The sequence below is a fragment of the Talpa europaea genome (assembly GCF_964194135.1).
Source record: "Talpa europaea genome assembly, chromosome: 8".
NCBI classification, from domain to species: domain Eukaryota; kingdom Metazoa; phylum Chordata; class Mammalia; order Eulipotyphla; family Talpidae; genus Talpa; species Talpa europaea.
Window position 1 is genome coordinate 12755127 of NC_140075.1, and position 26357 is coordinate 12781483.

Here is a 26357-nt window from a genome sequence, read left to right on the forward strand (position 1 = left end):
CTGCACACCTGGGATGAGCATTGGCACACTCAGTGTGTTCTGGGCACTGAATAATATTACAGCAATTAATAGAATTGGATGGTGATGAAGACAATCCAGAGGGAATTAAAAATTACACTTATTGCTCGATTCAGAATGTTATGCCTTTTCTCCTAAACAGGATGACAGATGTGAGTCAGGTGGAAATTCAATAACTTGTCAGCAACACTGTTGACCCCTTCATGGCTCTGACAGGAATGTGAGGCTGGCAGGGAAGTGTGACTATTTATGGACGTGAACTTTGGCTTTTTGCCAACTCCCTCACGCAGGGATTGGTAGTGATTTTGTAAAATAAAATCATATTATTTAAGCACGGCCTAGAGGACATATATGGCAATGGATATTTTATCCATTTTAAATATATATTTAAAGTCACACAACAGATATCAACATTATTAATAACCAGATACACATGTTTTACCCCCACAAATCCTGATTTATTTTCTTGTTTTTATTAAATATTGAAATTTTTCCCACCAATGTGTTGCAAATATTATGTATACTATGTTCTCAAAAAAATCCTGCCCTCCCCAGGGCCTGCACGTTCACCCACAGAGGAGGGAGAGGGTGAGTTTGGGGAGGAGGAGAACGGGCAGGACTGCCCCGTATCCAGACGTCCCCACTCACGCATGGGCCAGGGGGGAAGAACAAACCCGCACCCGGGGACGCGGGGCCCTGGGACCAGCAGGTACAGTCACATGCACAGACTGTCCAGCTCAGCTCCGGAGCCGCCTCCTCCCTGCACAGATGTGCATGAGTCTGAGGGGGACAGAGGGGCCGGGATGGACCTGGGGTGTATGAGCCCATCCTGCAGGAGGGACGTGTGGGTGTGACCCAGGAGGAGACTCTGAGGGAAACGTGGTCTCTTGGTCCTCAGGTGTGGGAAGTCAGGGGCAGGGGGATGAGGAGACTACGGAACGGACCAGGAGGCAGCGGTGAGGCCACAGGGGCAGGGATCTGACAGAGGAGGCGTCAGGACACGCCACATGGGGACGCCGATCCCAGATCATTCAGTTCCAGGACAGTGTCGGGTACCAGGGAAAAGGAAAACAGGGACCCGCACACCCAATCTCCCTGCACACCTGACTCTGTGGGGCCTCCCCAGACCAGGGCTGTGCTGGAGGAGCAGGGACAGGCTCTCCAGGGTGAGGAGGGGGGCTGGACATGGTCATGTGTCCTCTGGGGCTATGCCCTGGACAACCTCTGGGAGGTGTGCTGGGCGGAGACACTGGGGCCTAGGCAGGAGGAGGAGCTGCGGGGCCTGGGTGGGTTGTAGGGGAGCTTTGTCTATTGATATTTTTGACAGAGATGAGATTCTGATTTCTTCAAGTTTTATAGGGGACAGTTGAAATTTTCAGTTTTCACCAACTTTCAGTACTTACGTGGAGAGTGTAATCATGACATATTCACATGAGGTGGTAATAAATGGGTTGAATAAAACAACAGACATAGAGGATATTAGTATCCATAAACTGGAAGGAATAATTATGTAGAAAATGAACTGAGTTATTATCTTGTATTGATAACATATTCCATTTTCAATATTGGAAGAATTAAGATTTTGTTTCTCTTTCCTCTTTTATACAGATGACGGCTCCAGGGGTGACAAATCTCACAGCCCTGACAGAATTCGTGCTCCTGAGGTTTCCCACCCAGGGGACCATGGGCTTCTTGCACCCGCTGCTCTTCTCCCTGGTCTACCTGTGCGCCCTGCTGGGGAACAGGCTCATCATCCTCATCACCACCCTGGACCGGCACCTCCACACCCCCATGTACTTCTTCCTGAGGAGTCTGTCCTTCTCGGACCTCTGCCTCATCTTAGCCACGGTCCGCAAGTCCATTGCAAACTCTCTGAGGCACAGTAGCTCCATCTCCTTCCTGGGCTGTGTCCTCCAGATCTTCATGATGATTATGTCATCAGGTACAGAGATGACCCTGCTCACAGTGATGAGCCTTGACCGATATGCTGCCATCTGCCACCCCTGCACTATGGCGTCATCATGAGCAGGGACAGGTGTGTGCAGCTGACAGCTGTGTCCTGGCTGGGTGGGGGTCTCTATGCTGTGATGCACACAGCTGGAACCTTCTGCTTGTCCTTCTGTGGGTCCAACGTGGTCCACCAGTTCTTCTGTGACATCCCCTTGTTATTGGCTATTTCCTGCTCAGAAAATCTAATGAGCAAAATTGTCCCTATTCTCATTAGTGTGACATTGGATGTGGGTTGTTTGACTTTCATTGTCATTTCCTATGTCCACATCTTCTCTGCTGTCAGGAAGATCCCATCCACAGAAGGGAAGTCCAAGGCCTACTCCACTTGCCTTCCTCACCTGCTGGTGGTGGTCCTGCTTCTCTCCGCTGGATTCTTTGCTCATCTGAAGCTGACCTCAGGGACCCCATCCATGTCTGACCTGGTCATTTCTATATTCTACATGATGGTGCCCCCCCACCTTTAATCCCGTCATCTACAGTCTGAGGAACCAAGCCATGAAGTTGGCTTGGGCAGACTGATACATTGCCAATATTCCAAGATGTGAGATATCACAATCTATAATTATCACCCATGATTAGTTTTTTCCTCTGACTCTAGATGTCATTATTTATAAAGCACAGATTTCTTGCATTAGGATTTTTCCTTTTCCAGAAATTTATATACTCATATTCTTCCATAAGCTTTAGTTTCCTCAATACTGCTCTCATTTGCCAAACCTCCAACTGTGTGATATTTATAAAGTGAATCCCCACTCATGGTTGAAAACAATGTGTGTGGCTTAGAAAGAATGTTCTAGAACTCACACATCACCAACATTTATGTGAAAGGGAGCAGTGCTAAAGGGGTCTATGCTCAAAAGCACACTATCCCGGGCCCACTGTCCTGGGCACTCAGTTCACACAGCCTATGTATGTCGCCACTGAGGGCCCCGTCCTTGTGGAGGGGAGGGGAGACCTCAGAATGGGTTTCCCCACCCTCATTATTATAATGCATTGTCTTCCTATAGAGACATTCATGTTTCTGTTCAAAAGGCAAAGAGAAACTACACTTGAATCTGCTGAAGATGTCAGGATGGAAGGATGGAAACATCCTTGGGGAGTCGGTGTCTATGCTGAACTCCATTAGTGATGTGCATATTGATTTCTATAATGTCTGATTTGATTGTTACAGGACTACACTGTTTTAAGTACTAGAATAAAAGTAAAAATCATATGATATTTATTGAGGAAATACATATTTACTTTTAAGATGCATCTTGTTTATACACATCTTTTAATGTATTTATTTTTGGGTTCCCTTAGTTCTCAAATTTGTATTTTGAGTCTTACACCAGGACTTCTTGTCGACTCTCTGGTAGATAACATTTATTTTCTACTTTGGAACTAGCTATTTATTATACTATGTAAAGAACACAATGTAAAAGTCAGCATGACACTATTTTAAATTTTTATTCTTCTACAATATTTGTACCCTAATACCCAGCTTCTCATTACTGTTTTCCTTATACTCAGACATGAGCCGGGGGTGATGTTCTTCCCCAAAGTGCTCTCTCTGGAGCAGATCATTGTGTCTCCAGACTCTCCTGACAGGCTGTAACATACTCAGTCCAGAAACTCTTTCTTATAAAAAATATATGTTAACCACAGACCGAGTCCATTCAGCTATCAGAATAAAACACACTGCAAACTCACTCAAACGAGCATTCACGGCAATGAATGTATGTGACTGTCAGTACAGGGCTCACACCAGCAGGGGGACCTGGGGTAGTGTTAGCTTCCCCCCAAGGATGAGTCAACAAAATATGATGCAACAGTAGCCGGATGTTACAAGACCCACGTAAAGCACATGTGAAGGCTTTTCATATAAATACGTGATCTTTTCTATAAAGAGAGTTCCTGCTTCCTTCAACTGGGCAGTTTGTGTGTCTTTCATCCCGAGCCCCTGCCCCGTGCTCCTGAACCCCGTTGGCCTGCGGGGGTGTGTGACCCTGTCGGCCTGTGAACAAAGATCTATCCCCTTGGGATACTTATTTCAGTCTCTCTTACATCTTTTTAAAATAATTTTCATTATTCACTTGGATAAAACCTCTGTATTTTGAGACGGGGACTTGATGAGTGGCATAACATTAGTGACGTAACATGAGGACATGCTAATTTATAACTTGCCACCATCAAATAAACACTTTATTCACAGGTTTTGGTTGTTTTCATTTGGGGGTTAGTTTCCCACTCTGTATGCACAGTGCTCCCTGCACTCCACACAACAGCCCCATTATTATGTCATCTACTTCCAAGCCACGCCCCCACCCCTTGTTCCCTGTGGTAATAGCACATTTTTTCGCTAGTCCAACATTCGCTCTTGCTGCATTTGGTAATACAGGATTTCTGCATTTTCTCTCCCCAGATGCGTGAGACCATCACTATCTGTTTCTCACTATCTGCTTACGTCACTGAACAAAATCATCACAAGTTCCATCCATGTGGTCCCCAATACATGATTTCATCTTTTAATAGCTGTGCGGTATTCCAATGAGTATGGACCTTACACTCTCTATTCTTGCCTCTGTCCACGGCACTTAGGTTGGGGGCATGGCCGGGAACGGTGGACGGTGCTGCTGTGAACACAGGTGTGCGTGGTCTGCACTGTAGAGTCTGTCTCTGGGATAAATACCCGGATAAGATTTGCTCCATCCTATGGTTGTCCTGTTGTTATTGTCTGAAGACACCTCCAAGCCATTTTCAGGCAGAGGTGAGAGGCCCTTTCTCTCCCTCCCTCACCTCCTGTTGTGTCCATTCTCTTTTTTTTTTTTTAAATTTTTTCTAGAGGCATGTCTTATTTATTTATTTATTTATTATTTGTTTGTTTGTTTGGTTTATACATGCACTGGGTACAGTCAGAAGCGCGGGAGGGTGAGAGAATTCACCAGAGCCAGAGCGGGGAGCAGAGCAGGCAGAAGGACCGAAGTACACTGCTGAGGGGAGCAGCGGGCGGCAGGAGAGGTCTGCGCACCATGTGGGACCCTCCTCCGGTGGCCGGGGAGCAGCCGGGGATCGAACCGGCTGCAGAGGCTGCAGGCAGCTTCGCAACCCAGCGCTCAACCGCTGTGCCACCGGGGAGGCCCTGTGTCCATTCTCTTGATTGGTCCCTGCTCACAAGGGTGACGGACAAGACATTACAGTTTAATTTGTGTTCTCTTAACATCAGTGCTGTTGATCAATATCGTGTGGCTCAAATTGCGGTAGGACCCAAAACCATAAAACAGCAGAAAGAACACATGGGGTGATGCCCTAATGGACACCCATCACGGCGTGTTTTCAGGGACACAAGGCCAAGGCCAAGGGAACAAGAGCACAGAGGACAAGCAGCCCCCCCCACACTAGAGTGCTCCTGGGCCTCAGAAACGGCTGTGAGCACAGGCCTTGCACGGGGAGAAGCCACCTGCACCCCACACCCCTGACAAGGGCGAGTGTCCATCCACACACGTGTGTCCCCACCACAACATGGAGCAGCACCCCAGTTGAGACACAGGCCAAGGCCGACATGGACAGCCTCTAAGGAGGATGTGCCGGTGCCTGCAGAGTCCCGGGCAGGTGGTTTCAGGCTCCAGACACTGCTCTGAGCTTCGCTGGTGCGTCCTGACCACCCCCCACCCCTGGCACATTGTTGATAGTTTCATGGCTTTGGCACTAACATGAGGCTGGCAGGGACGTGTGACTATTTAGGGACAGGAATTTGGGATATGTCCCAAACTCCATCACTCAGAGATTGTTAGCGAAATTGTAAAATGCATATGGAACAGTTTTATAACAGAATCATATGTCAAAATATATCTTATTATAATTAATATTTATTTAAATAATTGAAAAGATTTTTACTTATAGACCACTTTGTGTCTTCATCGATTGTATTATTTTCATTAAAGTATTTTTAATTGTTCAAACTAATGTATCTTCACAAATTTTATCCCACATTCTCCTTAAAAATCCTGCCCTCCCCAGGGCCTGCCCCTGCATCACCCCGCAATAGGGGGAGAGGACGAGCTTGGGGAGGAGGAGAGCGGGCAGGGCTGCCCCGTGTCCAGACGTCCCCACACACGCATGGGCCTGGGGGGAGGAACAAACCCGCATCCGGGGGACCCGGGGCCCTGGGACCAGCAGGGACAGCCACACGCACAGACCGTCAGGCTCGGCACCAGAGTGGCCTCCTCCCTGCACAGATGTGTAGGAGTCTGAGGGGGACAGAGGGGACAGGCGGACCCCAGGACACGCCCCCGGGGAGAGGGGGGCGGGGCCGTGGACACTCACCAAGGAGAGGAGGAGAGGATGGCGGTTCCGGGGTCTCCAGGCAGTGGAACAGGCTGAGGCAGGTCCAAGCTCTGAGCTGGGCCTGGGCACGGGCGGGTCTGGCAGAGATCGGAGCATCAGGGGGCGTCCAGCAGCCTTGAACAATGCTCCCAGAGCCACCAGCGTGGGGGGGGGTTGCGCCCTCCCCTGGGCTCCCCTTAGAGATGCTCCCGCCCTGGCGCTTCAGGGCCCTTTTATGGAGAACCGCACTCTCGGGGCGGGGCGTGGACCAATCAGGCGCCAGGGCGGAAGGGCCCATCCCAATCAGAAGCAGGGTTGCAAAGTGGTCCGATGGGGCTGGGGGCTGGGCAGCCAAGAGGCTCTGTCCCAGAGGCTGAGGGGAGGAGCCCGGGAGAGGGCGGGGTGGCAGCGTGAGGCTGGAGACTGTACCCATGAGGAGAGCAGGGCCGGGCTCTGAGGAGAGGGGGGACCGCGCGCCCGATTCCAGGACAGGGATGCGGAGGCTGAGGGGAAGAGGCACAGCAGCTGCCACAGGGGCTGGTGGAGAAGCCGACGCCCATCCCAGGCGCTGGCTCGGTCCTGTCCTGCATCCCCGCTGGCCGAGGCCCGGCCCCCCTCAGAGCGGGGCGCTATCCGGACCCTGGGCCGGGGGACACTCCGGCTCTGATGCCGCCCCGGGCCAGGAGGGACCTCGCACGCGTGCCGCTGACCCATGTGCCCAGCCGCGCGGTGACCGGGGGTGACCACGACCGCTGGCCAGAGCTGCCCGCGCGCCTGGGGAAGCGCCCACTTCTGGGCTCTATCGGGCGAGACGCCGGCGCCCGCACGGCAGCCGCTGGCCGGCGGGGCGGGTGGACGCGGGCCCGGGGCAGGCGCCGAAGCCCGAGCGGCCTGTGGACGGGCCAGGCTGACCCCGCCGCCACACGGGGCGGAGTGTGGCCTCATGTCTGGACCCGGGTGTCTCCAGCGCCCCAGGGCAGGTGGGTCCTCAACGGGCTTAGAGACTTCGGGGGTCAGGAGCTGGCGGCGGCGGGGCCTGGAGCGGTGCCTCTGAGCACAGCCCGGCCCGGGCTGTGTCTCCCTCTCCCCACCCCAGGGTGTCCAGCTCAGCCTCCCCCTGTGGTGGGCACCATCTTGCTGAAGCAGCCCTAGGCTGGGCCTGGCGGACACCGGGCCTGGGGCACCCTCCCAAATAGCCCCTTGTCCATGCACCCTGCCCAGGTGGGTGTGAGTACGTGGGAGACACCCCTGAGAAAGGGTCCCCCCACTGCTGTCTCAGAGCCCAAGACACAGACTAGGAAGTGGACAAGCCAAAGGCAGCAGCCCTCAGAACTTGTCCGAATTGTAAGGGAAACAGATTTGGTAAAACATGAGGATTCAGGTTGTATCACATTTATAGGTGCTGAGAATAAAATGACATTTAAAAATATTTAGTAACATCAACAAATTCACAAATTTCTTGGTTTTCCTCCTCCCCTCCCCTCCTGCCTCCACATTTCTCCATCCCCCTCACACCCATCTCCCAGGTCTCCCCATGGAGGGCACACAGTGGGTGAGAGTGACTTTCCAGCACCCTTTGGACGTGGCTTATCACGAGGCCCACACCCCCGTCTCCCTGGACCAGTCAGTGGAGTGTGATGGAGCCTGGAGGAGGAGGAGCCACAGTCCTGTCCACACAGGTGTGAACCACTAAGGAAATTGCCTCTGGCACCCTCAGTGCAGGAATTGCTCACTGAGATGTGGTACAGGATGATGCCCATTAACACGGTCAACTCAAAGAGGTCACTTGTCCCTCTGGAGGAAGGTCCCTGAGGGCTGGAATCTGGACAGTGTCCAACACGCAGACGCTAGCCCAGAGCTCAAATAGCCCAGCCCTGAGGCCCTGCTCTGTCCATGAAGCGGCGCAGGACAGGGTGCAACATCCTGTGAGTGCTCAGAGGCTCCCCACAAGCCCCAGCCATGGAGTGAGAGGTCGGGACGCCCTCTGTCCTGCCATAGGGACAGCCTCAGGGCAGAGACTTGACATGGAAGCAGCAACTTTCCCCCCAGACTGCAGGTATCCTCTACCAGCTATTTGCAGGGGATAATCCACTCACACTTCAGAGTTTTCAGATGTCAAGGCTCATGTTAGACATGAGAGAGCATAGAGTTAATGTACTCATTTTGTAGATTATAAAAACTAATAAATTCTAAAGATGCACAAGTTACTGAATTCCACAATTCTATATTCTGGGATGAATTGCAATGGGAGAAATAACTTTTTTTTTAATTTAACTGTTCCAAATATTATGACTTTTAATAGCATCATCATATTAGTAGATTTTGACTTATGATATATGACAATTAATGCTTCATAATTGTGATTTAGACACTCAGCACAAAGTGTCAGTGTGTATTAAGTAACAAAAAACAGTAATTGATACAATTAAATTGTGATGAAAACTAAACTCAAGATGAAATAAAAATTTTATCTAAAACCAGAATGTTATGACTTTGTGTCTCAAAATATTATGGCATCTCTGAGAGTCAAGAACAAATTCAGTAACTTTTTATAGCAACATTGGGGAGAGTTTCATGGATCTGACACTGAAATGAGGGTGCCATGGACATCTGACAATGGACATGAACTTGGGATTTTTCACCAACTCCATCACTAAGAGATTCTAAGTGATATTGTGAGATGAAGAAGTAACAGTTTTTTTTTTTTAAAAGCCAGGAAGGAATTTAATGAAAACATATTTTGTCATTATATTTACTGTAATCAAAATATTTCTACATCTAGAAAACTATGGCAATTAGTTTATTATTTAGTTTATTATTTTTATTGAACTTTTTAATTGTTTGTACAAATGTATATCCACAGGTTTAATCCCCGCATTTTTCTTAAATTCCTGCCTCCCCAGGGCCTGCCCCTCCATCACCCCCCAGAGGGGGTGAGGTTGAGATTGGGGAGGAGGAGAGAGGGCAGGGCTGTCCCGTGTCCAGATGTCCCCTCTCACGCATGGACCTGGGGTGAGGAACAAACCTGCACCCGGGGCCCTGGGACCGGCAGGGACAGCCACACCCACAGACCATCCGGCTCAGACTGGGAGCAGCCTTCTACCTGCACAGAAGTGCATGAGTCTGAGGGGACAGAGGGGCCGGGAGGAACCCGGGGTGGATGAGCCCATCCTACAGGAGGGACGTGTGAGTGTGACCCAGGAGGAGACTCTGCAGGAAACGTGGTCTCTGTGTCCTCAGATGTGGGGAGTCAGGGGCAGGGAGATGAGGAGATGAGGGGATGGAAAAGGAGTCAGCAGTGAGGCCACAGGGACAGGAATCTGACAGACAAGTCTTCAGGAAACACCGCACGGGGACGCCAAGCCCAGATCATTCAGTTCCAGGACAGTGTCGAGTCTTGGGAGCAGGAAAACAGGGGCCAGGACACCCCATCTCCATGCACATCCATCCCTATGGGGCGTCCCCAGACCAGGGCCGTGGTGGAGGAGCAGGGACAGGCTCTCCATGGTGGGGAGGGGCTGGGCATGGTCACGTGTCCTCTGGGGCTGTGCCCTGGACAACCTCTGGGAGGTGTGCTGGGCGGAGACGCTGGGGCCTGGGCAGGAGGCAGGAGTAGCAGACTGTGCCTGTGGGGAGGGATTGTGAGTGGGTTTGTTGACATATATGAGATTCCAATTGTACAATTTTTGTAGAGGACATTTGATATGTCAGTATTTCACCCATTTCAGGAACTAATTCAGAGAATGTAATAACGGCACATTCACATGAGGTGGAAATAAATGGGTTGAATAATGAAATATATGCAGATGCTGATATTTGACTCAATATGAGGAAGAAGGTGTAATTCTGTGGAAAACAGATTGAATTACTACCCTCTTATAATGATCTATGTTCAACATTGGAAGATTTGTCATTTTCTTTGCATTTTATCATTTACACAGATGATGGCCCCAGTGGTGACCAATCTCACGACTGTGACAGATTCGTCCTCCTGGGGTTTCCCACCCAGGGGACCATGGGCTTCTTGCAACTGCTGCTCTTCTCTCTGGTCTACCTGTGCATCCGGCTGGGGAACAGGCTCATCATCCTCATTACCACCCTGGACCGGCACCTCCACAGCCCCATGTACTTCTTCCTGAGGAGTCTATCCTTCACGGATCTCTGCCTCATCTCAGCCATGGTACCCAAGTCCATTGCCAAATCTCTGAGGCACAGCAGCTCCATCTCCTTCCTGGGCTGTGTCGTCCAGGTCTTCATGATGGTTATGTCAGCAGGTGCAGAGATGCACCTGCTCACAGTGATGAGCCTTGACCGCTATGCTGCTATCTGCCACCCCCTGCACTATGAGGTTATCATGAGCGGTACAGTTGTGTGCAGCTGACAGCTGTGTCCTGGCCGGGTGGTGGTCTCTATGCTGTGATGAACACAGCTGGAACTTTCTCCTTGTCCGACTGTGGGTCCAACCTGGTGGTCCACCAGTTTTTCTGTGACATCCCCCAGTTATTGTCTATTTCCTGCTCAGGAAATTTAATGAGATAACTTGTCCCCATTCTCATTTGTGTTGCGTTGACTCTGCTATTTCATACTCAGCGTCATTTCCTATATCCACATCTTCTCTGCTTTCAGGAAGATCCCATCCACAGAAGGTAAGACCAAAGTCTACTCCACGTGCCTTCCCCATCTGCTGGTCGTGGTGCTGTTTCTCTCCATTGGAAGCTTTGCTTATCTGAAGCCGACCTCAGGGAACCCATCCATGTCTGACCTGGTCATTTCTATGTTCTACACGTGGTGCCTCCCACTTTGAATCCCATCATATACAGTCTGAGAAACCAAGCCATGAAATTGGCAGTGGGGAGACTGATGAAGGGCCAATTGTCCATCAAGTGAGATATCACAATCTCCATTATAATCCTCATTTATTCAGTTTTTCCTGCACTTTTTCACGTCATCATTCACAAATAGACTTTTCTCTTAGAGTTGTTTCTTTGCAGAAATTTATCTTCTCATATTCTTCCTTAGAGTTTAGTTCCGTAAATTAACACAGACTTTTTCAAAACCCTTCCCCGTGTGAAGCTCATAAACTGAATTTTAGGTCATGTTAAAAAAATCATATGTTGTTTGCAAGAAGTCACACATTTCTGACTCAGAAAGAAGTCAGAACTCAGAGGTCACCAACAGTTATTAACAATGACAAGATGCAAGTTCTTTTCTCTCAGGAGCATCGTTCCTGGGTCCCTGGTCCTGTGCACTCGGTTCCCACAGCCTGTGTGTGTCTCCACAGAGGCTCCTCTTTGAGTAGGGGATGGGAGACAGCTGAGGTTCCCCCACACCTCACAATTCCTGATGAGGTGTCTTCCTCTAAGATACATTTATGTTTCTGCTCAGAGGTCTTGTTGCAACCACACTTGACATGAATCTGCCAGACGTGGGAGTTGAACGGATGACCCAGGGATTGGAGTCTGGGGCTGAAATCTGTCATGGACGTGATTGTCACTTTCTGTGATGTTTGACTTGATCCTATAACATTGTACTCCTGTGATGCAGTGTTTTTTATTAAAATAGATGAATTATTTTTGAGGCACTGCTTTACTACTTCAAAATTTAATGTTCAGACATTTGTTATTGTTATGTTCATTTTCAGGCTCCCTGAGTTTTCCAAATTGTATCTTGATTCCTCTATCAGGTCTTCTTCTTGACATTCTTTTAGATAATGCTTAATTAAGTTCACTATTTTTCTACTTCAGGAACGATGTTATCTTTTTATATGACATAAAACTTTAAATAAAGTAAAGCACAACAATATTTATGAATTTTTATTCTCCATCAACTTCTGTGCTGTAAACGCCGAGGCCTCATGGCTGCTCACCCACCCTGAGAACATGAGCTGGGGGAGGCTCCTCCCTCAAGTGTCCTCTCTGCAGCAGGACACGGTGTCTCCAAACATGCCTGACAGATCATAACAGACTGACGCCAGGCAATATTACTCTTATAACATCCATGTTTCCCACAAGACCATGTCCATTGAGATTTCAGAATAAAATATGTGTGGGAAAGTCTCCCAAGTTGCTCATCTTTCCAATGCAAGTCCCTGATGGCAGGTGTCTCCACCCTGGGCCTTCATCACTCTTGGGCCTTCATCAAAAACACATTTCTGTTTTTGCTTTGACCAAAGCTTCTAACCTGTGTTTTGAAGAGGATTAGACCTCATGAGTGGGGTGAGATGGGGGTCATGTTAAATAATAATTGCCACTAAAAGGATATATTTGTCACGTCTTTGCTGTCTTGTTTTGGGGCTCCATTTCTGCCCCTCTGTGTGTGCAGTGCCCCCTCACACTCCAAGGGAAAACGCATGTGAACACCCTCCTGCTTCCACAAGTCCAAGGACAGGGAACCCCAAGGGTAATAAACAAGTGGCCCCAAAACACTAGAGCGCTCCTGGGCCTCAGAAACCACTGTGAGCACAGGCCCTGGGTGGGGAGAAGACATGTGCACCCCACACTCCTGACAAGGGTGAGTGTCCCTCCACACACGTGTGTCCCCACCACAACAGGGAGCAGCACCCCAGTCGAGACACGGGCCAAGGCCAGCACAGACAGTCTCTAAAGATGATGTGTTGGTGCCTGCAGAGTCACGGGCAGGTGGATTCAGGCTCCAGACCCTGCTCCGAGAATTGCTGGTGCATCCTGACCCCCACACGGATGTGTTTGTTCCCATCCCGGGATGGGTTCATCCTGCGGGGCCAGCGAAGTCCAGGGCATGATCATGTGATTATTCAGCGTTAACGTCTAATAAGCTGGGCGGACTCTGTCCTGCTGCTTCCTGGGACCTCTGAGAGCTGCCGGTGACTATGCTTTAGCTCTTCACACTCAGCCCACACTTTCCACCAGGTCCCCTTCCCTCAGCTGGAGCTGGACACCAGGGTCCACACGGTGTACAGACTCGAGTCTGTGTCATGAGAGACTTAAATGTGGGGATGTGCTCCTGGGGATGAAAAGCTTTCCTCAGTCGGGATGAGCATGAAGGACTAACTATACTTTTTCTCATGTCATGAACACAATATTTTCAGTGATGACATATGTAACCCCTCGATTCCCAGAGGAGCAGCAGTGCAGTTGTCCCACCCCTGGCACCCCACAACCTTCTCCCTGAGCCTCTAAAAAGACACCCAGTCAGGATTTGTCCTGGTCGAGTCCCTGCAGTCGTACCCTCTGCTGAGCAAGAGCAAAGGGGGTGTCCTCTCCCCAGAGGGTCTCTGGCTCCACAGTGTGTGGGGTGTCCTCTCTCCCTGCAGTAAGGAGTCCCCCAGGGTAGCCAGGGAGAGCCAGTCCCCCACCTTGGGAACACGGCTGCTGAGTGTCCACGGAGCCTCGACACGCATGGCATTAGAGGTCTCTACAGTGAGTGTCTCGAGGGCAGGACGTGGGTTACAGGTTCTAGGTGGAGGGGGAGGATCAGTGAATTTCCTGCTCAGAAGTGGCCGTGGCTCTGATGGTCCTGACCAGGGACCCCGAGGGACTGGGGTGTGGGGGCAGCGGAATGGCTCAGTCCGCTGTGCTGGGTGGGTCAGTGACAGACAGGGGAGGACAGTTGGGGGACTTCTGAGGGGAGGGGAAGTGGCCATCCTTAGTGTCCCTCACATGAATTGTTTGGACAACATGTGAGTTTGCTTTCAGAAGAGCTGAAAATGCAGTAGTTTGACAGGGCGGGTGCTGGGGACCAGTCTCCGGCAAAGTGTTGTGTCAGGGGTTTCTGAAAGGATGAGACAGCGTTGGCGATAAAAGGGCTGAGGGGAAGGGGATGAGGTAGAATGAGGAGACACTGACAGTTGGAGAGGTGCTAGTATTTTCTGCCGAGAGACTCAGCAGGCCTTTATTTATTTATTATTAGTAATTAAAAAACACATTATTATGTGTAAAGCAGAAACAATTAGTGTATTATGTTCCCATAGACTACTGGCTCCTACAGGTCCCAGCTAGACGGTAGCCTTCAAGGTTAGTAGATAAAAAAACAGAGTTAACACAAAAACTTATTATTTTAGCTAGACAATTACCTAAGACAGTGGATAGCCGCTAGCACATCCCTATCAGCTAAAACCTAAGCATCAAGAGACTATTTAATTCACATGGCCTTCAGCCGGAGACCAGGTGCTGCTCAGCTATCAGAACTTTTTCTATTTAGAAACTCCTAACTTAAGTAGCTACTTTTAAAAACTTTCCCAAGAAACTTCAAGGGAAGGCAAAAGAAGGACCTACTATAACTATTGTATTGTAATGCTTGTCACGCATGTTTAATAAATTGACTCCCATTGTTAAGTGGGCCAAATTGTTTAATGATTAATTTTAATAGATAATTTTTGTGCTGTTTATTTGCAGTATATTGATGCATATAATGTAGTGCCTAATGTATTTTTTGGGAATTTTTTTTCTTTTATGACCAAGAACAAAAAGTGAAAGAATGTTAGATCTTCAGCCCCATGGTATGAGGCACAAGGAATTTTTGGCCCCACGGTGTGAGGCCCTTTGAGCTTCGCTGCTTGCCAGTGTTTTATCTGGCTGGGGGCAACAAGGCCTCCTGCAGCAGACGGTGCTGCTCAGAGAATGACTGGGGATGAGACTCAGGAGGACCAGGCGTGTGGGTGCTAAGGAGCTGCTGTAATTGACTCAGTGCACCGAGTTACATTCACCTGGGGAGACGGGGTGGTAGTGATTTCTTCCTCTCCACACTCATACAGATGACAGCTCCAGGGATGACCAATCACATCTTTGTGACAGAATTCGTCCTCCTGGGGTTCCCCACACAGGGGACCATGGGCTTCCTGCACCCACTGCTCTTCTCCCTGGTCTACCTGTGCACCCTGCTGGGGAATGGGCTCATCTTCCTCATCACGACCATGGACTGGCACCTCCACTCACCCATGTACTACTTCCTGAGGGTCCTGTCATTCTCGGACTTCTGCCTCCTCTCAGCCACTGTCCCCAAGTCCATTGACATCTCTCTGAGGCACAGCAGCTCCATCTCCTTCCCGGGCTGTGTCGTCCAGGTCTTTGTGCTGATTATGTCAGCAGGTGCAGAGATGAGCCTTGACCGCTATGCCACTCGCTGCACTATGACATCATCATGAGCAGGAACAGGTGTGTGCAGCTCTCAGCTGTGTCCTGGCTGGGTGGGGGTCTCTGTGCTGTGATTTTCATACCTGGAACATTCTCCTTTTCCTACTGTGGTTCCAACGTTGTCCACCAGTTGTTCTGTGACGTCACCCAACTACTGGATATTTCTTGTTCAGGAAATTTAATGAGTGAACTTGTCCCCATTCTGATTAGTGTGGTGTTGAGTATCTGCTCTATCTGCTCTTTCATTTTCATCATCATTTTCTATGTCCACATCTTCTCTGCTGTCAGGAAGATCCCATCCACAGAAGGGAAGGCCATAATCTACTCCACCTGCCTTCCTCACCTGCTGGTTGTGGTGCTGTTTGTCTCCACTGCATGCTTTTCTTATCTGAAGCCTACCTCAGGGACCCCGTCCATATCTGACCTGGTCATTTCTATGTTTTACATGGTGGTGTTCCCCACCTTTAACCCCGTCATATACAGTCTGAGGAATCAAGCCATGAAGTCGGCTGAAGGGAGACTGATGAAGGGTCAAAACACCAACAAGTGAAATATCACAATCTCAGTTATAACCCCTTATTTAACTCAGATTTTCCATCTAACTGTTACATGTCCTCATTTCCAAATAGACTTTTCTCTTAAGGTCATTTCTTTGTCAAAAATGTATATCCTCATATTCTTCCTTAAAGGTAGTTCTGTAAGTTAATGCAGACTTTTACAAAACTCTTCCCCATGTGAAGTTCATAAACTGAATTCCAGGTCATGTTAAAAAAAAAAAAATCATGTGATGTTGTTTGCAAGAAGTCACACATTTCCGACTCAGAAAGAAGTCAGAACTCAGAGGTCACCAACAGTTACTAACAATGACAAGATGCAAGTTCTTTTCTCCCTGGAGCACAGGTCATGGGACCGTGGTCCTGGGCACTTGGTTCCCACAGCCTGTGTTTGTCTCCACGGAGGCCCAGGCTTGTGGAGGGGAGAGGGAACAGCTCAATGCATGCTCCCACATTCATGATTCCTAATGGGGCATCTTCCTCTAAGAGACATTCATGTTTCTGCTCAAAGTTTGCGTAGCAACTACACTTGCCATGAATCTGCCTGAGGTGGGAGTTGGACGGAGACCAGGGAATCAGAGTCTGGGGCTGAAACCTGTCATGGATGTGACTGTTACTTTCTGTGATATCTGACTTGATCCTATCACACTGTACTCCTGTGATTCAGTGTTTTGTTTTTATAGTAGATGAATTATTATTGAGTAAGTGCATTTCTACTTCAAAATTTAACATTAAGACCTTTGTTATGGTGGTGTTTATATTCAAGTTACCTTAGTTTTCCAAGTTGTATCTTGATTCCTCTACAAGTTTTTCTTGACATTCTTTTAGATAACACTTAAGTTCACTATTTTTCTTTTTATTTATTTTATTTTTTCTAAAGATTTATTTATTTATTTACACATGCACTGGGTTACAGTCAGAAGTGCGGGAGGGTGAGAGAATTCAACAGAGCCAGAACAGAGAGCAGAACAGGCAGACTGATGAAGTACACTGCTGAGGGGAGCAGCGGGTGGCAGGAGAGGTCTGGGCACCATGTGGGACCCTCACGGGCCTCCGGGGATCGAACCGGCACTGCAGAGGCTGCAGGCAGCTGCACAGCCCAGCGCTCAACCACTGTGCCACCGGAGAGGCCTTTTTTTTTAAATTGATACTTTATTTTATATAATTTGTACATCATTTTTTATTTTTGCACAATGTATGCATTATCATTTTGGTTATATTCCCTGTTCAATTGCACCCCCCTGTGTTCACTATGTAAAACTTTAAAGTAAAACACTGCAATATTTATGTTTTTTTTTTTTTTTAATAGAGGCATGCTTTATTTACTTGTTTTACTGGTTTGTTTGTTTGTTTTTTGTTTATACATGCACTGGGTACAGTCAGAAGTGCGGGAGGGTGAGAGAATTCACCAGAGCCAGAGCGGGGAGCAGAGCAGGCAGAAGGACCGAAGTACACTGCTGAGGGGAGCAGCGGGCGGCAGGAGAGGTCTGCGCGCCATGTGGGACCCTCCTCCGGTGGCCGGGGAGCTGCTGGGGATCGAACCGGCACCGCAGAGGCCGCGCGCAGCTTCGCAACCCAGCGCTCAACCGCTGCGCCACCGGGGAGGCCCTTTATGTTTTTTTTTTAATTAATAAATTTTATTTTTATATTCCCCATACAATTGCAATCCCCCCATTCTGACCCCAATCCCTCCCCTCCCGCCCCCCACTCCCCAAAAAGTGTCTCTGGTTCATATTTTTTGTTGATTTTGATTTTCACTTTCTTATAGTTATTCATTTTCCTGGCCCCTTATTTAAGTTTTCTAGATCCCTGCTATGAGTGAGACCATCCAGTATTTTTCTTTTTCTTTTTGGCTTCTTTCACTGAGCATGATCCCTTCCAGCGTCATTCTCCAGAAGCTTCTGTGCTATAAACCCTGGGGCCTCATGTCTAGTTACCCACCCTGAGAACTGGGGGTGATGCTCCTTACTCAAGTGTTTTCCCTGCAGCAGGTCACTGTGACTCCAAACGCTCCTGAGGGATCATAACATACTCCGACCAGAAAATATTTCTTTTGAAAAACATATGTTAACCACCAGATGGACTCCATTCAGATTTCAGAATAAAATTTGAGTTGGAAAATCTCTCAAGTTAATAATCTTTCCAACGAAAGACCTTGATCTTAAGTTTCTCCTTCCTGGGGCTTCATCACTCTCTTTGTCACCTCTTTGCTATCTTATTGTGGGCTCCATCTTTTCCCTTCTGTGTGTGTGTGTCTCCCCTCAAACGCTGGGGAATACCCACATGAATACTCACCTGCTTCCATTCTTCATCCCTCTCCTTTCCCCATTCTCGCCTGGTTAACAGTGACTTTATTCACTAGTGCAAACTGGTTTTCTGTATTTTCTAAAGTCAGTTTTCTGTATTTTCTTTTTTTAAAAGATTACTTTTTTATGCATACAAGAACTGGGGTATAGGCCAGAGTTGTGAGTAGTGAGAAGATTCGCCAGAGACAGAGTGGATAACAGAAAAGGTGGATTGACTAAATACACTGATGAGGAGAGCAACGGGTGAGGCAGGAGAGGTCTGCTGTGCCCTGTGGGTTGCTCCCTGGCCAGGAATTGAACTCATGCTGCAGTGGCTGTTGCTAGCTTCATAGGTTGTGTCTTAACTCCTTGGGCTACCAGGGAGGCCCGGTTTTCTGTATTTTCTATCCCACAAATGAGTGAGACCCTCTGCTATCTGTCTTTCACTATCTGGTTTATTTCATTTAACAGGATAACTTCAAGGTCCACTCATCTTGTCCCAAATATATGATTTGATTTTTTAATCACTGTGTACAATTCCACTGACTATGGACCCACAATTACTTTATTCATTCCTCTGTTGAAAGCCCTTGGGCTGGTTCCGCAATGGTGCATGGTGCTGTTGAGACACCGGTGCACATGAATCTCTGTTTTGTAGAGTTTTCACATTCTGGGATAAAACTTAGCAAAGGGATTGCTAGTTCCTATGGGATTTCCATTTTTATTTACTTAGGACATCTCCAAACCATTTTCCTAGAGGCTTTACCTACTTACATTCCCACCAACAGAGGTGAGAGTTCCTTTCTCTCCACTTCTGCACAATTTCTGTTGTGTTCAGTCTTTTTGATTGGCCCTTTTCATAGGGGTGGGTGACAAGTCATTTCAGTTTTAAGTTGTGTTCCCCTTATAATTATAGCTACTGAACAATATTATTTGGATTAAAGGTTTGGATGTGATAAAGTAATAAATACTTGAGGAACTATGCCACCCTACTGCACATCTACCCCACAGATGAACTTGGGGACTGCTGCAGGAGGCCTTGTAGCCCCAGCCAGATAAACTACTGGCAAGCAGCAAAGTGAAAGGGCCTCACACCGTGGGGCCTCACACCGTGGGGCCGAAGATTCCTTGTGCCTCACACCGTGGGGCTGAAGATCTAGCATCCCTTCACTTTTTGTGCTTGGTCATAAAAGGAGAAAAATTTCCCAAAAGGTACATCAGGCACTACATTATATACATCAATATACAGTAAATAAATTGCACAGAAAATTATCTCTTAAAAACTAATTATTAAACAATTTGGCCCACTTGACAATGGGAGACACTTTATTGAACATGCCTGACAAGCATTACAATACAACTATTATTCTAACTCCTACTTTTGCCTTCCCTTGAAGTTTCTTGGGAAAGTTCTTAAATGAAGCTATTTGAGTTAAGACATTTTTAGGTAGAGGAAGTTATGATAGCTGAGTAGGCAGCCGGCCCCTGGTGTGAAGGCCATGAGAATAAGAAAAGTTCTTTCTTTGCTTAGGCTTTAGCTGATGGGAATGTTCAGGTGGCTATCAATTGTGTTGGGCTATTGTTTAGCTGAAACAATGAATTTTAGTGTAAGACTTAGTTTTTTATTAACCTTGAAGGTTGCCTTCTTGCTGAGAGCACAGAAAAGGAGATGCACTAATTGTTTCTGCTTTGTTTCTATGAACTTGATAATGTAATCTCAATGCTTGCAAAAAATGTATAAATAAAGAACCTGCTGATCCTTTTTGCAGAAGATACTAACACCTCACAAAGTGTCGGTGGTGTCTCCTCATTCCCTTCCCCTCAGTCCCTAAGTTTCAGATCATCCGTATTTGCATAGGGTAGGGTGCATACCCGCATGTAGAGAAAGCAGGTTTGAGGGGAGCAGTAAGTCAGAAACGTAATAAGGCGAGTGAGTGTCTTATTAGGTGATAAGGCGAGTGAGTGTCTTATCATTGAGAAGCAATGGGCCATACTGAGTCTAAGGAAAGAGGACTCTTTATTGATATAATTAAGTATACTCTCGCAAAGAGAGGCCTTAAGACCTCTCATGCACAATTGGCTAGTTTCCTAAATTTTGTTGAAATGTGTTGTCCTTGGTTTCCAAGGGATGGTACTCTGGATATGAGAACTTGGGCCAGAGTAGGAGAGGAAATGACAACCTATTATACTCTCCATGGACCTGAGAAGGTCCCCGTTGATGCCTTTTCATTGTGGGGTCTGCTACAAGACATGCTAGATCAAGGATCTGAATTGGAAAAATTAGATAAAAAACTCAGAGAATTATGGCTGTCTGAGCCTGCTGTCTCTTTATCCTTGGAGGACATCAAGGGGTCCTTGGCTCACAGCTCATCATTAACAAAACAATTGCCTGAACAAATAGATCACTTTAGCCAAGCTGGAGGCAAAGCGAAAAATGCTAAACTGAAAGTTAAACAGAAATTGGCTGGCAGCATTAGAGAAAGTGATTCGGATTTTTCGGAAGATGAAATTGTTTTTCAAAAGCCAAAAATTGATTCTAGAGCCAAGGTAGACTTCTTTATTGAAGTGTCGGCTCCTTTTCAAGAATTTATTCCTAAATCTGATTCAAACTCCAGCCCGGACTTGACTGAAATTGTTAAAAGATATAGCAGTGATTTGGCTAGAGCTAAAACTGATCTCTAGCCTCCTTCTGCAAATATACAATCAGACCCTTTTGAAAACGCACAGCCTGTGTCGAGAATGTTGTTTGATGATTTGGTTCGTATGTCTAGAGCTGGTTTTGCTGGTGCAGTGAGGCAAGCAGAAAAGAAGGGTGATTTTACCTTTCGGTGTTTTCCTGTGCTCAATGTAGACAATGACCATGAGCAGCCTCAGTGGAAACCCCTTCCCTTTGAGCTTTTAAGGGAATTGAAAAGAGCAACTGCCGATTACGAGGCTACATCTCCTTATACCTTGCAACTCGTAGAATCAGTGGCCAGTCGCTTCCTTACACCCCTTGATTGGCAGATGATGGCTAGATCTAGTCTGTCTGGTGGAGCTTATTTGTTGTGGAAGGCAAATTCTGAGGAAGAAGCACGGAGGATGGTAAATAAATATAATGATAGAGGAATAAGAATGAAAGATGATTAGATTCCGCTCGGAATGGTTTTAGGTCAGGGTGATTGGTGTGAAAACAATGTGCAGATACGTATCCCACCTCCGGCCTTTCGTCTCGTGCGTGAAGCTGCAGTTGCTGCATGGAGCCGGTTGCCGGCTGGTGAAATGAAAACCTCTGGCCTTGCTAACATTAAACAAGGGCCTGAGGAATCTTATCAAGACTATTTGTCACGCTTAATGGATGCTGTCCAGAAAACTATACCTAATGCTGAGGCGGCTCACATTATAACTAAACAATTGGCCTTTGAAAATGCTACCATACCGTGTCAGACATTGTTAAGACCTATTGTGCGAACAGGCGATCTTAATGAATATATTCGAGCCTGTTAGGAGGTGACACCCTCATACCTTCAGGGTGTGGCTATTGTGGCTACCTTAAAGGGACAGACCAGCAGCCAATGGTTTGCTTCCCTTGATCAACAGAAGGAAAAGAAAATAACCAAAAATTATGGAAATTGTTTTTCTTGTGACAGCCAGGGCATTATAGTAGAAATTGCTCAAGCAAAGTAATCTCTACACCGCCTCCAGCCTTGTCTCAACAGTTGCCTGTTACAACAAATAATAGTGTAATTCCTTTTCAAATGTTACTTCCAAAAACTATCTGCCCGCTTTGTAACAAAGGATTTCATTGGATGAAGGACTGTCGGTCTAAATATCATAGAAATGGTACATTGTTGCCACCTAAAGAAAAGTTTACTGCGGGCACCAATCCGGATGTTTTTCCAAAAAGCACTTCACAGTCGGGAAACTGGGTAAGGGGCTCGACCCAGGCCCCTCAAAAAATTGGGGATCTGAGCAGCCAGAGCGGCGAACAATCTCTGATCTCGTCCGCAGGGCCACAGGCGATGCGGACTTGAACTTGCATTCCACCTCCGCGGCAATATTAACTTCTGATCAATTTTACACTATGCTGGCAACGGGGGTGTATGGGCCTTCCCCACCTGGCATAATGGGACTTGTTTTTGGCCGAGGTTCTGCGTCTCTGCAAGGCATAAAAGTAATACCGGTTGTTGTTGATTCTAATTTTACTGGTGAAATAAAAGTTATGCTGGAGCCTGCTATACAAACTATACAAATTCATCCAGGACAAAAAATTGCTCAATTGCTTTTACTGCAATATTAACTTCTGATCAATTTTACACTATGCTGGCAACGGGGGTGTATGGGCCTCCCCCACCTGGCATAATGGGACTTGTTTTTGGCCGAGGTTCTGCGTCTCTGCAAGGCATAAAAGTAATACCGGTTGTTGTTGATTCTAATTTTACTGGTGAAATAAAAGTTATGCTGGAGCCTGCTATACAAACTATACAAATTCATCCAGGACAAAAAATTGCTCAATTGCTTTTACTGCCTCTGATGTCAGTTGGCAATAAAATTGCATCCAATGAACCACAGAGTAATTCCAGTTTTGAATCCAGTGATAAGGCTTTTTGGGTTCAACAAATTAAAGATAATAGACCGACCAAAGTTATAAAAATTCAAGGAAAAGCAATTAAAGGATTGTTGGATACTGGTGCTGATGTTACTTGCATAGCAGGGCATGATTGGCCTAATGCCTGGCCCACAAAAGCTATGCCTTCTACTTTGGTTGGATTGGGATCAGCACAAAATGTGGCAAAAAGTTCTCAAATTTTAAATTGGAATGATGGAGAGGTGTCGGGGACTTTTCAACCTTATGTTGTCCTGTCTCTTCCTATGACATTGTGGGGAAGAGACATACTCTCTTAAATGGGAGTGCTCCTATTTAGTCCCAATGATAAAGTAACTGCTCAAATGCTACAAATGGGCTTTAATCCAAATCAAGGCTTAGGAAAAAGGTTGGAAGGACGAGTATTTCCCATTGAGGTTGCTCAAAGAAAGCCGCGACAAGGCCTGGGATATGAATCAAATTTATAAAGAGGGCCATTGCAGAGGTTACAGCCGACCCAATTGTATGGAAAAATAATGACCCAGTATGGGTAGAGCAATGGCCCCTGACAGAGGAAAAAATCCAGGCTGTAACAAATCTGGTTCAAGAACAATTAATAAAAGGGCATATTTGCCCTTCTACTAGCCCATGGAATACTCCTATATTTGTGATAAAAAAGAAATCAGGAAAATGGAGACTGTTACAGGATTTGAGAGCAATAAATGTTACTATGCAAGATATGGGATGCTTACAACCAGGTTTGCCATCACCTGTGGCCATCCCTAAAGATGAACATGTTATTGTTATTGATTTGCAAGATTGCTTTTTTACCATCCCTTTACATCCCCAAGACTGCAAAATATTTGCATTTAGTGTCCCATCAGTAAATTTAAAAAGGCCATTTCAAAGGTATGAATGGAAAGTTCTCCCTCAGGGCATGATAAACAGTCCTACTTTATGTCAAAAATTTGTATATATGGTTTTGTAATCCTTTAGGGATGAGTACCCTTCCATTTACTGTGTTCATTATATGGATGATATTTTAATAAGTAATGCTCAAGTGGACTTGTTGAATCAGGCCTTGACCCGTCTTGTAGTTTTGCTGCAAAGTTATGGACTTGTTGTGGCACCAGAAAAAATTCAAACTTCTCCACCAATTAATTATTTAGGAAGAATTGTCCGTTCTTTAACTGTTTCACCACAAAAATTACAGCTACGAACAGACTCTTTACAGACATTAAATGATTTTCAAAAACTACTTGGTGACATAAATTGGATAAGGACTCATCTGCAGTTAACTACTGCTGATTTCTGTCCACTATTTGATGTGTTAAAAGGTGATTCTAATCCTAACTCCCCTAGACAATTAAGACCTGAGGCTACACTAGCCTTACAAAAGGTCAATGATGCACTCAACAACCAACAACTGTTGCGGCTAGATTATGCTAAGCCATGGGAGTTCATAATTTTGGCCACCCCACACACTCCAACAGGTGTTTTGTGGCAAAAAGGACCACTGGAATGATTACATTTACCGGTTACTGCAAAGAAGATTGTTTGTCCCTATGCTTCCCAAGTAGCTGCTTCAATTGTTAAGGGAAGGCATAGGAGTATTGAGCTTTTTGGCTGAGAATTTTCTGTTCTTGTTTTACCTTACAAAAAAGAACAACTTAATGACTTACCTAGTTTAAGTGATGACTGGCAAATAGCCCTGCAATCTTTTTCAGGTGAGATAAAGTTTCATTTGTCTCCCGACCCTGTACTTCATTTCTTTAAGAAGCAGGCTTTTATATTTCCAACCATTGTTAGTGCTGTGCCTTTGCCAGCACCTGCTGCACTTGTGTTTATGGATGGCTCTTCCAATGGCAGAGCTGCTTTAGTTATCAATGATATACCAGAGTCCATCCAGACAACTGAAACCTCAGCTCAAAAAACTGAATTATTTGCAGTTCTCACAGTTTTTAAAATTTTGCAAAATCAGCCATTTAACCTTTTTACTGATTCCCAATATGTAACCAGATTATTTCCTGACATTGAAACTGCTGTAATTGCTGATGCTAAAACTACCATTGCTCCACAGCTATTGGAGCTACAGGCTTTGATAAGATCCAGGACTAATAGAGTGTATGTTGGCCATATTCGTGGTCATTCTAAATTACCAGGTCCTCTAACTCGAGGAAATGAGCTGGCTGATTTGTTGACTCGAGCAGCGGTATTCTCAGTACAAGAGGCAATTAATGATCATGCCCTTCATCACCAAAATGCCGCTTCACTCCGAAAACAATTTCATCTGACTCGAGAAACAGCCCAAGAAATTGTTCTCAGCTGTTCAGTTTGCCCCACTGTTCACCCTTCACTTCCGATGGGAGTGAAACCACGAGGCCTTAGACCAAATGACCTCTGGCAGATGGATGTCACTCATGTTACTAGTTTTGGGAGACTCAGTTTCATTCACGTCTCTATAGACACATTTTCTCATGTTATTATGGCTACTGCCCGAACTGGAGAAGCTTTTAAAGATGTCTCTCAACACCTAATGTTTTGTTTTGCCTACGCTGGCAAACCTCGTGATATTAAAACTGACAATGCTCCTGTATATACATCATCTGCCTTTAAAAAATTTTGTGCTTCGTTTCAAATTGCTCATTCTACAGGAATTCCGTATAATCCACAAGGGCAAGCTATTGTTGAAAGAGCCAACCATACTTTAAAGTCTCAGATATATAAACTACAACAATCTGATTTTAAACATAGTTCAGCTCATCGTATTAACTCATGCAATGTTTGTCGTCAATTATTTAAATTGCGATTCTCAAGGATTATCTCCAGTTAATAGACATTGGGACCCTGACCAACTGGCCCCTAAACCTCAAGTTATGTGGAAAGATCTCCTTTCCGGAACATGGAAAGGCCCTGATGTGTTATTAGCAAATGGGAGAGGCTATGCTTGTATCTTTCCACAGGATTCAGACAGCCCGATTTGGATTCCTGACAGACTGATCCGACATCATGTCTCAAAAGCCTTCACAGACACGCCCCCAGTCAAGCAACCGTCGCCCTAGAATGAATAGTCACAGTCCTCCGGGACCCTATCCCTCATCACCAAGAAGTCATCGCTCCAGATCCCCTGTTGGAAGATTGTCCTCTTCCCTGCACCATCTTCGGGTTCGTGAGATGTCTCATCATGACAATTGGGATCTGCTCAGAAACCTGGCCTCCAACGCTCGACAACTACTTGTACAGCAAGACACACACATCACCCCAGAAACTATGTTCCTTGCCATGCTAGCAATCTTATCATGTAAAGTATCACCAAGTTCTCCTGCTCCTCTCACGCCTTCTGTTTCCTATTGGGCTTACATCCCGGATCCTCCTTTTTTCCACCCCACTCCTTGGGGATTTCCCTCACTCTGTGTGTTCACTATTTTTTTCTGATTTACTAGGTGGCGATTCAGACTCTTTTGTTCTGTTTAAAAGCACTAATAACTTTTCAGGGACGCATGGATTCTCC

At 46.6% G+C, this 26357-nt stretch overlaps 1 pseudogene across 1 annotated transcript; it reads left to right on the forward strand.

Annotated features, from left to right (window-relative positions):
• The first annotated feature begins 1626 nt into the window (after positions 1-1626).
• LOC311175163 (olfactory receptor 14A16-like) lies at positions 1627-3625 on the forward strand (annotated as a pseudogene). Its single transcript has 2 exons — positions 1627-2440; positions 3541-3625. The product of its transcript is annotated as an olfactory receptor 14A16-like (transcript).
• The last annotated feature ends 22732 nt before the right edge of the window (positions 3626-26357 follow it).